Source organism: Dioscorea cayenensis, chromosome 1 (assembly GCF_009730915.1).
Source record: "Dioscorea cayenensis subsp. rotundata cultivar TDr96_F1 chromosome 1, TDr96_F1_v2_PseudoChromosome.rev07_lg8_w22 25.fasta, whole genome shotgun sequence".
Lineage (NCBI taxonomy): Eukaryota > Viridiplantae > Streptophyta > Magnoliopsida > Dioscoreales > Dioscoreaceae > Dioscorea > Dioscorea cayenensis.
Genome location: NC_052471.1, coordinates 15,197,459 through 15,213,056, shown reverse-complemented (window position 1 = coordinate 15,213,056; position 15,598 = coordinate 15,197,459). Strand labels below are relative to the sequence as shown.

At 43.2% G+C, this 15,598-nt stretch overlaps 2 non-coding genes across 2 annotated transcripts; both read right to left on the bottom strand.

Annotated features, from left to right (window-relative positions):
- On the bottom strand, positions 1–107 carry LOC120267376. Its single transcript, XR_005538449.1, has one exon. It is a non-coding gene; the product is annotated as a small nucleolar RNA R71 (small nucleolar RNA).
- A 13,782-nt stretch (positions 108–13,889) lies between these two features.
- On the bottom strand, positions 13,890–13,995 carry LOC120267074. Its single transcript, XR_005538394.1, has one exon. It is a non-coding gene; the product is annotated as a small nucleolar RNA R71 (small nucleolar RNA).
- Positions 13,996–15,598: the final 1,603 nt, after the last annotated feature.

Sequence of the window (15,598 nt, the reverse complement as noted above, 5' to 3'; positions counted from 1 at the left end):
AAGTTTAGGAATGAGATCTCATCCTTTGTACAATTGGAATTGGAGTCTCTATTTGAGACATGGGAAAGGTTCAAGGAGGTCGTGAGAAACTGCCCGTAACACGGATTCCCAGACTGGATGATTGTTCGAACTTTTTACGACGGTCTAAATCTGAGTACAAGGCAACTCCTGGATGGTGCAGTACGAGGTACCTAGGTAGCAAGATCCCCTTTGAGGACCGTTAATTAATTGACGAAATGGGGTTAAACAGCTACCACTGGAATGGCAGGGAGAAGAAAAAGGTGGCCGGTCTCCATGAGATAGATGTAGTGACTTCGTTAGTGGCTCAAGTGGAATCATTTAGTAAGAAGTTAGATCTTCTAACTTCAAATAGAGTAGCGGCCGTGATTACTTGCACCAGGTGTGATGGAGGACATGCTCCCTCCGATTTCCCGATATCTATTGGTGATGCATCTTCAGTTGAGAACGTCAATTTTGTGGGTAATGGCATGAGGAATCAAGGAAATCCATACAGCAATACCTACAATCTGTGTTGGAGTAGTCATCCCAATTGCTCGTGGTACAACCAAGGTCCACAAAAGGCCATAGGGCCACCAGGTTTCCAACAACAATGCAAGCCATAAACATGGAAAATAGAGTTTCATGTTTGGAGACCCGAATGAACGATTTGGAGAAGGCCTTAACTAAGTTTGTGCAATCATTAGATATAAGATTTCAATCAGTTGAGGCTACACTTCGCAACCAAACGCCTCTTTGTATAATCTTGAAAATCAAGTGGGGCACATTGCGAAGTCTCTATCCGGAAGGCAACATGGAAGCTTACCGAGTAATACCGAAACCAACCCTAGAGAGCATGTGAAGGCGATAACTTTGAGAAGTGATCATGAGGTTGAGGGTAAGTTTTTGAGTGAGAAGCCAAATGAACATTAACCCGAGGTTATAGAGGTTGAGAAGCGAGCAAGCAAAGAGAAGGAGGTGGCACCCTCACCTTTGAAGCCAAGAATCCCTTATCCCTCTATATTGAAGAATGACCAAGGGGATGAACAGTACAAGAAGTTCCTGAGGTTGTTCAAACAACTCCATATTAATATTCGTTTTGTTGAAGCATTGGCTTAAATGCCTAAGTATGCAAAATTCTTGATAGACTTGTTAACCAACAAAAGGAAGTTAAAGGAGAGTGCTTCAGTGATTTTAGATGCATCTTGCTCGACGGTTTTGTAAGAGAACATGCCGAACAAGAAGAAAGACCCGGGAAGCTTCATCATTCCGTGTAATATTGGCAATCTAGTTGAAGAAATGGCATTACCGGACTCAGGGGCCAGTATCAACATCATGCCATATACCTTCTTTCAAAAGCTAGGCTTGGGCGAGCCTAGGACTACTCAGATGACTTTGCAATTGGCAGATCGAACGGTGAGACATCCGAGGGGTATCATCGCAGATGTGCTTGTCAAGGTGAACAAGTAAATATTTCCTGTAGACTTCGTGGTGCTAGACGTCGATGAGGATGCGGATGTACCCTTGATACTTGGGAGGCCGTTTTTGCGGACTTCCAAGACATTGATTGACATGGACGGTGAAGAGCTAACTTTGAGGGTTGGAGATGACAAGCTCACATACCGCCTTACTGAAGCCATGCGACATTTTCTTGATTTTGATGATACTTGGTATTTTCTAAACACTACCGATGAGATTGTTGATGAATACATGCTGGAAATGTCCAATCCGGATCCATACGAAGGCTTGTTCGACCAAGTGGAAGACAATCAAAAAGTAATGATGCTTGGTTCGACAGAAGAAGTACAATCTACCTCGGGGAACTTGAAGAAGGTGCTCTGGAAATTGAAGAGGGCTACGAGACGCCACCGGAAATGCTCCAAGGCTGTTAGAGACATGCGTGAACCGAACAAACCGAGTGAATCATTGCTAGGCGGTCCCAAGCCCGACAATTCACCCTCTACCCTCAAGAGATTTTGCTCATCATGTTTCCAAGCCATGTGTAAGAGGGCAACTTTCATTTATGAGTCCCCGCGAGGTAAGACAAGGTATGTCAAGCTAAGTGATGTTAAACAAGCGCTCTTTGGGAGGTAACCTAAGTGTTTACTATTTTCTCAATTTTGTAGTTTAGTGTTGCTTGAATAAATTGTTGAGTGTTGGTGTCTTGATGTTTTATATTTCTGCTATGATTTTATCATGGGTTTTCAAGTTCATAGTGTATTTTCATGTGAATGTGGTGAAGTTTTGGTCGTTTGAGCTATTTCTCATGTTTTTCACTTGTATAAATTGCATATTGGGGCAGGCTCTGAGTGTGTAAACATGTTCAGAATTTTTCTGCAAAGCCTATAGAATTTTCTAAGGCATCCAGAGGAAACACACGGACATGTGGAATTAACACACGCTCGTGGTTTTGTATTGCGAGCTCATCCAGAGAAGGAACAGGGGCATTTACGAGAAGGCTCGGCTTGTACGAGAAGGCATTTACAGACACTGAGGAGTACTCTTAGTTACCGACAGATTATCATGGAGCTCTGACCCTGCAGAGAGCTTACAGAGCATTATGTGGTCAGGGTCAGTATGAGCCAAGGGTGTCCAAGGCCATGTGCCTTTCCCAACCTGCATACCGATATCTACATTCCATCATGAGCAAGTCGGTGAATGGCCGTGGTGATAGCACTGGCGTTCTTAGCCGGCAGAAGCTTCTATACTTGTATTCGATGATGCAACGCACACAGATCCATCTAGGACACATCATCGCTGAGTGTATTCAACATCATTACCAGTATGCCAGATTGGGAGTGATCTTCTCGGGTCCATACATTACGAGATTAGCTCTGGGTATGGGTTTCTTGGGCGCGATTCGCAGGGCCGAGAAGACGAGTATACCTGCGCCACTGAGCCTAGAGACAATGAGATTGATGGGCATGGTTCGTAGCGTTCGGATGGGAGTTTATGCTCTGGTTCTACCGACCCCAGAGATAGCCGAGAAGGAAGGTGATGATGACGAGGCTTCCCAGCCTATCCCCGAGCCTTAGTCAGCAACTATGGAAACCGAGGCACCTCCGGTGACAGAGGACCCACCCCCTGTGTGGATGTTTTCACCATCTCGAGCCTAGGATCTTTTTGAGATGCTTGAGAGTGCTGTGGGGGTGATATGAATATAGGTAGCAGAGGCCTGAGCAGAGATTGCCGATATTAGGGTTACACAAGCCGCACAATATACGGAGTTCATAGCACGTTTCGACACATTACAGCAGATCTTAGAGCGAGACGTCAGCTCGTCATTTGTCCTGCGGCCGAGGACTCCTCAGGCCTCCTCGGTTTCTTTGGCACCTCCATCCCCTATTCCGGCACCAAATGACCCACCATGTACTTCATCACCAGCAGCAGCAGAAGTAGAGGATCAAAAGGACGACATCGACACTTAATTTTATTTTCCTCGTCTTTTACTTCCGCATTTTATTTTGGACTTGTATACTCAGAAAGGACTTTCCTTCTGAGTTTATTTTCATTTTATATCTCGAGTTGTATTCATTGTCTTATCTTTTATATACTCGAATTATGTTTGTTTTTATTGAGATTCACTGAACCCCCTCGTGTATGTGTCCAGATGGTCTTGTCATCATGGGAATTGACACTTTGTCATAGGCAATTCGCTGTATGAGCTTCACAACCCATTGGAACAACACTCCCAAGGACTTAGCTCCATCAAATGCTTCTCCCACATCTGGATCTAATTGATTTATATTATGAATGAGGTTGCATGTGTACATCGGGGACAATCTACAACTTAAGTGTGGGGGGAAGTTTCATAGTGCATGCATCTCTTTTATACTAGTTTTGATTGATATACATGCTCACATAGCCAATGGCTGTTTACCTTAGTTGCATTGATTATATTTTTGAGTTTAGGAGAATTTTTAACATTGAATGTTTTCATGCTCTAGTTTTTTCTTGAATTTCTAGGAATTTTTGCCCGATTGACACTTGTTGCACTACTCACTCTTGGAACTCTTTTCGACACTCATGTTTGATGTATAAGGGAGTAGTTCTAGTTGTTTCTTGTGTTAATTCTAAAAAAATGGAAAAATGAAAAGAAAGAACAAAATAGTTTTGTTGTTTAGTTGTGCTTGTTGGGTGGAAAGAACTACCACCTATGATGTATGAAGCTACTCTCATAAGTCAAATACTAGTTATGCCCTAATGACAGAAAGTGCTATCTCATGGGATGTGTGAAAGCTACCACCCCTGTAGAAAGAGCTACCACTATGAAAGTGTGAAAGCCACCTTAGCGGCCGCTTTGGAAAGTGCTACCTTAGAGGATGTGTGAAGCTACTACCCTTTTTGAATTTTTGTCACATTTTGTCGATAAATAAGTCCCTTGTACATAGAACTTTGATTAAAACACTTTGGGTTGACTTGAGTGAGTTCACTCACTTACACGATTTCGGGTTTGTCGCCCTTTTTTGATTCAAGTTTTTACCTAGAGCATTGATTTTACGTTTTTAGTGTTGAAATTTCTCGTACTTGTAGAATGCACTCTTGGTATGCTTTGCTAAACCTAAGGCCAAGGACTTCTAATGTCTTCTTCATCTATGCATTTAATGTTTTAATTTTTTCTTGCGGACAAGCAAAAGCTTAAGTGTGGGGGAGTTTGATAAGTGCTTGTGCGATAAGAATACAAAGTGTTCTATCCTTGTGTTGAGCATTACTTTTCTTGGGTTTTAACGCTAATATGTGTATTTATGTTACTTTCATGCAGGTAGGGTTGTGAGGTCGATTATGAGAGAAAGAAGCCAATGTGGGTCGTAATGCACCAATTTGGAGGAAATCTTGCTAAGGTTCAAACGCGAAGACCTAGGTCGGGTTCGAGATGCGGGAATGTGTGCCAACCTCCTCGTATTCGAGTTAGGACGACAATTTGGAGGTGCACAAGGACAGTCACATTCAAGCATTCTGACTTGTGCATAAAGAACAAGATCTCCACCAACATGTCCGTTATTGAAGAAGCAAAGTGATCCATGATGTAAACGTGTGCCCGTTTGCGTTACCTCGATGAAAGCATGTGTGAAAAATACTGGAGCAGCACTATTCACAGCCACCAGAGAAAACAGGAAACAGAGAATCCACACGCCCGTGTGAAAAATCCACAAGGGTGCTCACACGGGCGTGTGGATTCCCGATTCCAGCCCTTTAAAAGCCAATTTCAGCCCCGATTTTAGCATTCTTTTTTCTGCATCTTTTCCCCAACTTAAGATGGGGCGATGGCTAGGGTTTTGAGAGGTATTGGCTAGGGCTTTGGAGAGGTTCTACGGATCTGACATCGCACGCCGTTTGGAAGAAGGTTAGTAGGAAAGCTTTCGTCGGCACCAATCCAGCAAGGTGTATCCTAGGTAAGACAAAGGGACCCTTGCGATGAGTAGAGGAATCTCCACAAGACCATCGCCACGACTAACGATGGGGTTTCTATGGATACTTTGTTTTTACATTCGATTTTATTGATTGTATCTAGCTCCATGGAGAGCTAAACCCCTAGTGGGTACTTGGTTATTTGTGAACCCTAGAATGTATTTGTTTCATTCAACCTCTTCATTATGCTTTCAATTAATTGATTTTTATTATGAGTTCCAATCTTGGAGACTTGATTGTATGAATGCTCCCCTAGAGTGACACTAGGGTTGAGAGTTCTTCTTGGCAACTTTTGTGAGTGAGTGACACACCATGAGAGTTAGACAAAGCTAGATTGGAGAGGGTTGAGAGGGTGAGTCGAGAGGTAGCAGAGTGTCCCCTTTTCTCTCCGGTGTGATCTATCCTACCTTCATGTTCCAAGAGTTCTTTGCGGCCATAGTAGAGTGAATAGGCTAAGGGATGACCTTCGGCTGGGGCTTAGTTGCGAGTGCAACGGAGTGAAGCGTTGAAGTGATTTTAGCATCTAGGGCTTAATTGTGGCTAGGGATCTTTCACCTGGACCAAAGGATTAGGTCTATACATAGGAATAGGGTTTATCACTTGGAATCCCTAGAGCTTATTGCAATTCTATGCGAGTGCGAGGTTTAGAGGTTATTTAATCTTTCCTCTGGGACATGTATAGAGTTAGGCATGGTTGACCTTAGATTTAGTATCATGTAATTAAGGATTTCCACGAGTCATTGTTGCATCAATTAGGAAGTATAATAGACGGTTCTTGCACTTGAAACGATTGTCCTAGGCAGATCAATATCCGGGTACCCCATCTTTATCGCTTGCCTTACCTTCTCCTTTACTTGTGCCTTCTATCTTGTTGTTTTTATTTTCATTATTTCATATTTTGTCATACTTATCACTACTCATCTTCCACATTAGTTAAGAAACAACTCAAGTGTTTTTATTACCTACTCTCTGTGGATACGATACCCATTCATCTGGGATTATTGCTTCGACACCCGTGCACTTGCGGGTTACACGCATATATAGATGTGTCCATAAGGGACACTTATACAACATATAAGGAAGACAAAATCATAAAAGAAGTAATGAAAACCCCCTCTAGGTAGTAGCTTCACACGTCCTCTAAGGTGGCCCTTTCCAAAGCGGCTGCTAAGGTGGCTTTCACACTTTGGAGGTGGTAGCTCTTTCTACCGGAGTGGTAACTTTCGCTCATCATGTGAGATAGCTCTTTCTCTCATTAGGGCATAACTTGTATCCGACTTATTAGAGTAGCTTCAAACTTCTTAGGCGGTAGCTCTTTCTACCCAACAAGCAGAACTAAACAATAAAACTATTTTGGTTCTTTCTTTTCATTTTTCATTTTTTTATTAAGAATTAACAAAAGAAACAACTATAACTAGTCCCTTTAACATCAAACTTTAGTTTCCAAATCAGTTTAAAAATTGAGTAGTGCAACAAGTGTCAATCGGGCAAACATTCCTAGAAATTCTAGCAAAAACTAGAGCTTGAGAAGATTCAATGTTAAAAATTCTCCTAAACTAAAGATTGCAATCATTGCAACTAAAGTGAACCGCCATTGGCTATGTGAGCATGTATATCAATCAAAACTAATATAAAAGATATGTGCACTATGAAACTCCCCCCCACACTTAAGCTGTACATTGTCCCCAATGTACACATGCAAGCTCACACATAATGTATACCAATCAAGAACAAATAAGGGAGAAGCAATCAAAACAATACTTCCCTGACTCCTAGTGCTGCATTTGCCGAAGCACTTGGCCGTGTCAATGACAAGTTCTTAATTCCCATGTTGACAAGACCATCTGCACACATACACAAGGGGCTTCAGTGAAGCTCAATAAAACAAAAAAACACGAGTATATAAAAGATAAAGCTCCAGAACCTCTCCAAAACCCTAGCAATACCCCTCAAAACCCTAGCCGAAGCCCTCTCTCAAGTTGGGGAAAAGATGGAGAAAAGAATACTGAAATCGGGGCTGAATCGGCTTTAAATAGGGCTGGAATCGGCCGACCACACGGGCCTGTGGATTTTACACACGCCCCTGTGGAATTTCCACACGTGCATGTATAATTTCCACACACCATTGTGGATTCTCAGAATTCCTGTTTTCTCGGCCAGTTGTGAACATTGCTGCTACAGTGCTCTACTACAGTATCCGGCCTGTATAGCTTCCCGAATCCATAATTTCATCGGGGTAACGCAAACGGGCACACGTTCACATCGTGGATCACTTTCTTCTTCAATGATAGACAAGTTGGTGGAGCTCTTGTTCTATGTGCATACGTCAGAATGCTAGAGGAGGTTGGCCCTTGTGCCCCTCCAAATGGATGTGGCAATTAGAATACGAGGAGGTTGGCACACACTCTAGCATCTCACACCCGACCTATGTCTTCGCGTTTGAACCTTAGCAAGATTTCCTCCAAAATCGATGTATTTTGATCCACATTGGCTTCTTTCTTTCATAATCGGCCTCACTACCCTACCTGCACGAAAGTAACATAAAAACACGCATATTAGTGTAAAAACACGAGAAAAGTAATGCTCAACATATGGAATGAATGGTTTGCATTCATATCGCACAAGCACATATCAACCAGCGTCATCCTCATCCCCCTCAACTATTTCTGGAGCCGGCATAATCAAGGCATAAACACTAGATCGGACCGTACAAACCATCCCAAACAGGAACAGTGTCTCAATGCACAAAGGAGCAGGTATACTCGCCTTCTCTATCCCCCGAATCGCGGTCAGAAGATCTATACCCATAACCAATCTCGTGATGTACGGACTCGAGAAGATCACTCCCAACCTAGCATACTACCCCTAATGTCATATATGCTTTACGACGATGTGTCCCAAATGGATCGGTGTGTGCTGAACCATCAAATACAGATACAAGAGCTCCTGCCGGCTCAGGACGCCAGTACTGTCACCACGACTGTTTACTGACCTGCTCATAACAGCATGCAAAAATCAAAACGCAGGTCGGGAAAGGCACGTGGCCTTGGACATCCCTGGCTCATACTGGGCATGTCTGCATAACACTCCATACACCCTCTATGGCGTCAAAGCACCCAGATAATCTGGCAGTAACTGCGTGTACTCCACAGTTCCCATAAATGCCTCCTCATACAACCATAGTCTAATCGAAAACTATGTCACACTAATGCTAGAGTGATCCCCGAGCACTGTGAACTGTATAGCATTATTGCTGTCAAAACCATCATACACATGGTTGAACTCAAATGAGTATAACACTTCGAATGTAAGTGTACGGATGACGGGGTCTCTGATCATCAATAACTGTCCCCGACCTCTGACCGATACTAACTCCTCTACCTCATTCGTTAACTCTCCTCCGTGCTGTATATCTCACAATATGCTTGTGTCCATGAATAGAGTCTATCCGAATCTAAGTCTCGACAAATGCACGAAACGAGCCTGATGCTCGGGGATTGTGCATCTCGTGCTCTCGGACTCAGGAGACGACTCACGCGGCCGTTTATCTGCTTGTTTCTCTAACTGAGGTGCCATGATCTGCAAATTTTGAAAGAAAATCAATCAAACAAGCTAAATAAGTAGTGTTGTAGAAATCCATATGGTCGTGGGGAATTTCCGCACGACCGTGTGGATCCACGGAGCGTTAAAAACGCACGGCCGCGCTTCAAAAATCCAACAAGACACCGTTTAATTACGTCTAACTTCGTTCTAAACACGCATGACCAGTTGAATTGTAGAAACGAAGCAACATTAACGAGTTTCATCGATTAAAATCAAGAATTGATGAAGAAAACAAAGAGATAGGGCTTACTGACGAGTTGAAATGAAAAGAAAAACTTGAATTAGTTGGAAAAGCAAGTGAAAATCTCTTCAAAAATGGCTGTACGAAGTCGGAAAGAAGTGTGAATGTGCTCTCAGGCGTATCGGGATTGTGGGAATGAAAAAAAATGGCGATCCTTTAAAAGGACTAGCGCCTCTTGGTGTTCTGCACATCCACACGGGCGTGCAGAAATTACCCACGCTGTGCTCCTCCACAGTAGAGCTTCATAGGGGCAAATGCACCCCCCTGTGTGCTCTCGGGAAAACACTCGTTGTCTGTGAATGCAACCATACGGGCATGCGGGAAAATACCCATGCCCGTGCGCCGGACCCACAGGGGCAGGCGCATGCCCCTGTGGCTTCTCTGTCCAACCGAGAGAATCATCTAAGTGTTTTGCACGGCCATGTGGAAATTACGCACGGCCTTGGACATTTACAGGCCCAACTCACAAAGGCGAATGCATGCCCCTATGTCTTCTTGAATGGAGAGAGATCTTCTGTAGTGATCCGCACGGTCGTGTAGAAAATACCCAGGCTCATGCGTTTGTCACAGATTCGCCCACAGGGTCAAGTCTACGCCACTATGCGCTATCGGGATAATTTGCTAAGTCTCTGCAGGAAAACGCACGCCTGTGTGGAAATTACCAACAAGCATACGGAAATCGCAAGGTCACTCACAAGGGCGTATCCATGCACCTATGTCTTCTCTACATGAGCTCGCAGTACAAATCCACAGGCGTGCAGAAATTTCACAAGCCCGTGCATTTTCTCTGGATGCATTAAAAACTATGCAGGCTCTACAGAAAATTCCTGAACATGTTTACACACTCAGAGCCCGCTTATTATGCAAACTACACCAGTGAAAAACATGAGAAACTAGCTCAAGTGACCAAAACTTCGCCAAAACCATAGGAAAACACATGATGGCATTAAAACCCAACTATAAAACACAGCAAAAGAATCTAAAACTCAAGACACCAACACTCAACACTTTATTCATGCAAACACTAAAATACTCAACTAAGAAAATAGTAAACACTTGGGTTGCCTCCCAAGAAGCGCTTGTTTAATGTCACTGAGCTTGACGTACCTTGTCTTACCTCACGGAGGTTCATATATGAAGGTTGCCCTCTTACCCATATCTTGAAAGCATGGTGAGCAATGTCTCTTGAAGGTAGAGGGTGAATTATCGGGCTTAGGACCACCTAGTAAAGGTTCATCAAATTTGTTCGGTTAACGCCAATCTCCAACAGCCTTGGAGCGTTTCCGATGGTGTCTCGTAGCTCTCTTCATCTTCCGAAGCCCCTTCTTCATGATCCTCAGAGTAGATGGTACTTCTTCTGTTGGACCAAGCATCATTACTTCTTCATTGTCCACCTCTTGGTCGAACAAACCCTCATATGGATCCGGGTTGAACATTTCCTGCATGTATTCATTAACAATTTCACAAGTAGTGTCTAGAAAATACAAAGTATCATCGAACTCAAGACAATGCTGCATAGCTTTGGGGAGGGGGTATGTGAGCTTATCATCTCCAACCCTCAGTGTCAGCTCTCCACCATAGATGTCAATTAATGCCTTAGAAGTGCGCAAGAATCTCTTCCTAGGTATGAAAGGTACATCCGCATCCTCATCGACATCCAACACTACAAAGTCAATAGGAAAAATGTACTTGTCCATCTTGACAAGAACGTCTTCAATGATGCCTCTCTTATGTCTCACCGTTCCTAGATGTAGACCTAATCCTTTGGTCCAGGTGGAAGGTCCATGAACACAATTAAGCCCTAGGTGCTAAAATCACTTCAACGCTTCACTTCGTTGCCCCTGCAACTAAGCCCCAGCGGAAGGTCATCCCTTAGCCCATTCACTCTACTATGACCGCAAAGAGCTCGAGGAAATGGAGGTAGAATAAATCACACCAGAGGGGAAAGGGGATGCTCCGATAAGTCTCGAGTCACCCTCTCAACCCTCTCCAATCTAGCTTTGTCTAACTCTCGTGGTGTGTCACTCAGTCATAAGAGTTACCAACAAGAACTCTCAACCCTAGTGTCACTCTAAGGGAGTATTCACACTATCAAGCATACAAGATTGGAACTCAAATAAAACATCAATTAATTGAAAGCATAATAAAATGGTTCAATGAAACGAATACATCCTAGGGTTCACAAATATCCAGGTACTCACTAGGGGGTTTAGCTCTCCATGGAGCTAATTACAATTAATGATATCAAATGTAAAAGCAACGAATCCATGGAAAACCCACCTCAATAGTCGTGGCGATGGTCTTGTGGAGAGTCCTCTACTCGTCCAAAGGTCCCTTTGTCCGGCCTAGGATACAGCTCACCGAATCGGTGCCGAAAAAAGCTCTCTCACTAACCTTCTTCCAAACGTAGTGCGATGTTGGAGCCATAGAACCTCTCCAAATCCCTAGCCAATACCTCTCAAAAACCTAGCCAAAACCCTCACTGTAGTTGGCGAAAAGATTGAGAAAAGAATCCTCAAATCGGGGCTGAAATCGGCCTTAATTAGAATTGGAATCAAGAATCCACATGCCCATGAGGGCGCCCCTGTGGATTTTTCTCACGGGCGTGTAGAATTTTCACACGCCCGTGTGGATTCTAAGTTTTACTCCTTCTTCGGCGTCTGTGAATAGTACCTGCTATATTGTTTGCTGTAGTACCCTGCTATAGTGCCGACCCAAAACACTACTGAATCCATGCTTTCATCGAGGTAACGTAAACGGGCAGACGTTTATGCCGTAGATCGCTTTGCTTCTTCAATAAATAGACACATTGGTGGAGATCTTGCTATACATGCACATGCCGGAATGCTTGAATGTGACTACCCTTGTGCCCCTCCAAATCGATTTGCTAACTTGAATACAAGGTGGTTGGCAGACATTCTCGCATCTTGAACCCGCCTTATATCTTAGCATTTGAACCTTCTCAAGATTTCCTCCAGATGCTAAATTCACGATGTACATTGGCTTCTTTCACTAATATTCACCTTCACAACCCTATATGCACGAAAGTAACATAAATGCACACATATTAGCGTTAAAACCTGATAAAATTAATGTTTATCATAAGGAAAGAACACTTCGCATTCTTATCACACTTTGCATTCTTGAATACTTGTTGAATGATTTCTCCCATAGAGTGACACTAGGGTTGAGAGTCCATCTTGGTAGCCCTTATGGATGAGTGACACACCATGAGGGTTAGACAATGCTAGATTGTAGAGAATTGAGATGGTCAGTCGACAGGTAGCAGAATGTCCCCCTTCCTCTCCAGTTTGATTTATCCTACCTCCATGTTCTTAGAGTTCTTTCCAGTTATAATAGAGTGAAGTGCTAAGAGAGGAAATCCGCTGAGGTTTAGTTGCATAGTAAGAGAGTGAAGCGCTGAAGTAATCCTTAGTATCTGGGGCTTAATTATGAATAGGGGTCTTTCGCCTGGACCAAAGGGTTAGATCTATATATAGGAATAGGGTCTATCACTTGGAATCCCTAGAGCTTCTTGCAACTGTACACAGTGTGAGGTGTTGAGACTGAGTGATTTCTCTACCAAGCATAGTGTAGAGTTAGTCATGGTTGACTTTAGGTTTAGGACCATGTATTTTAGGATCTCCTTGACTCCTTAAGCATCAGTTAGGAGATATAATAGTTGGTCTTGCACTTGAAGCAATAGTCCTAGGTGGAGCAATGTCCGAGTGCCCCACTTTTTATCGATTGCCTTTCCTCTCATTTTATCATGCCTCTCTTTCTTATTTCTTTTAGTTCTTTTCACATCAATTTTATTCACGCTATCATTGATTCATCTTCATCATACTTAAATAGCAATCCTGTTGTTTCTAATCATTATTCCCTGTGGGTACGATACCCCACTCACCCGGGAATTTATTACTTCGATAAATCCATGCACTTGCGGGTAACATGCAAGGGGTGTTGTCAAGTTTTTGGCACCGTTGCCAGGGAATAGGCATTTTGGAAACACTTTCCATTTTGCCATTTAGCTACTTATCATTCATTTTATTTCACACTTTCTTACTCTATCATCGTTCTTATTTGTTTTTCTTTCTTTGGTTGTAGCTCCAGGTTATGACCTGAGGGAACCCTTCGACATTGGTTGAAGGAGATCCTGAACTTGAAAGAATACTTTGTAGAAGGGGTAAAGAACATGTGCAAGAACCGTCAGATCCCAGCTGAGGTAGAAATTGAATGGTCAGATAATATGGCTGAACAGAATGAGCAATAGAGGACACTCTCAGATTATGCCAGATCTTCAGTTTTGGGCACACAGTCTAGTATTATGAGGTCATCGATTACTGCTCACATTTTTGAGCTAAAGCTGGCATTCATCCCACATAATACAATAGTCCGCACAGTTTAATGGTTTCGCCGATGAGGATCCAAACATTCACATAGAGAATTTCATGGAAGTGTGTGACATGCTCAAGATCAATTGTGTTACCAATGATGCATCAAGTGGAGAGCCTTCCCATTTTCCTTGAAGGGGAGAGCGGAGCAATGGCTACATTCATTACCTAGAGCATCAATCACCACATCGGAGGAGATGGTAGAAGCTTTTCTTGGCTGATATTTCCCACCCGGAATATCTGCAAAGCTTACAAATGAAATATCCTCCTTCGTGCAAATGGACTTGGAGTCTCTATTTGAGACATGGGAGAGGTTCAAGGAGCTCCTCGGAAGTGCCCTCAACATAGGTTCCCCGAGTGGATGATTATTCATATTTTTTACAACGGGTTGAACCCTAGCACAAAGCATTTACTTGATGCAGCAGCTAGAGGCACCTTAATAGCAAGACCCCAAGAGAAGCACGATAATTGATTGAAGAAATGGGTTTGAATAGCTACCAATAGAACAATGCCTCCATAAAAGGAATGTTGATGTGCAATTTCTTGAATGGACCCATGAACTTCTTGTATTGCTCATCATTTTGCTCATTCTTCAACCTTGAAGGATAAGGGATTTTTGGCTTGTAAGGTGGGGGTGCCACCTCTTTCTTTTTGTTTACTCTCTCCTTAACCTCCATGACCTCGGGTGCTTCAACATTGGTCTTCTCACTTTGAAGCCTACATTCAACCTCACGACCACTTCTCAAAGTGATCACCTTCACATGTTCTCTCGGATTGGTTTCTGTGTTACTAGGCAAGCTTCCTTGTGGCCTCTCGGACAATGACTTCATAATTTGCCTGACTTGATTTTCTAGATTTCCTAATGATGCTGTGTGGTTGTGAAGTGTAGCTTCGACCGATTGGATCCTTGTATCCGATGATTGGACTAATCGTGTCAAAGCTTTCTCTAAGTAGGTCATTCAGGTCTCCAAGCTTGAAAGTCGGTTCTCCATGTTCGAGGCTTGTTATTGATGTTGGAAACCCGGTGGTGCCGTGGCCTATTATTTCCCTTGATTATTCCAAGAAAAGTTCAGATGGCTCCTCCAACACGGATTGTAGGTATTACCATATGAATTTCCTTGGTCCCTCATCGCATTACCTACAAAATCAACTTGTTCCATGGGGGATGTACCACCATTAGCTATTGGGCAATCGGATAGAGCATGGCCTCCTCCACATCCATTATAATTCGTTATGGCCACCAATCTAGGAGAAGCTAGAGTGTCTAACTTCTTACGTAATGACTCCACTTGTGCCGCCAACAATGTAACCGCATTAATCTCATGGAGACATGCCACTTTTTTCTTCTCTCTTACATTCCTAAATACCTCCGTATGTAAAGTTTTTGAAGGATCTTTTGACCAACAAGAGCAAGTTGGCGGAAAGTGCATCGGTGATCTTAGATGCCTCTTGTTCGGTGGTGTTGCAAAAGAATATGCCCAACAAGAATAAAGACCCAGGAAGCTTTGTTATTCCGTGCAACATTTGTAGCATGAGTGAAGAGATGGCATTAGCAGATTAAGGGGATAGTATCAACGTCATGTCGTACTCATTTTGTCAGAAGCTAGGCTTGGGAAAGCCTAGGCCCACTCGGATGACATTGCAATTGGCGGACCGAACGGTGAGACATCTGAGGGGCATCATTGAAGATGTGCTTGTTAAAGTTCACAAGTACATATTTCTTCTAGACTTTGTAGTGTTGGATGTCGATAAGGATATAGATGTTCATTTCATACTTGGGAGGTCATTCTTACGCACTTCCAAGGCACTTATCAACATGGACTGCGGAGAATTGGCACTGAGGGTTAGAGACGACAAGCTTACACACCACCATGCCGATGCCATGCAACATTCTCTTGACTTTGATGTTACTCATTACTTTCTTGACACTATCGATGAACTAATTGATGAATAT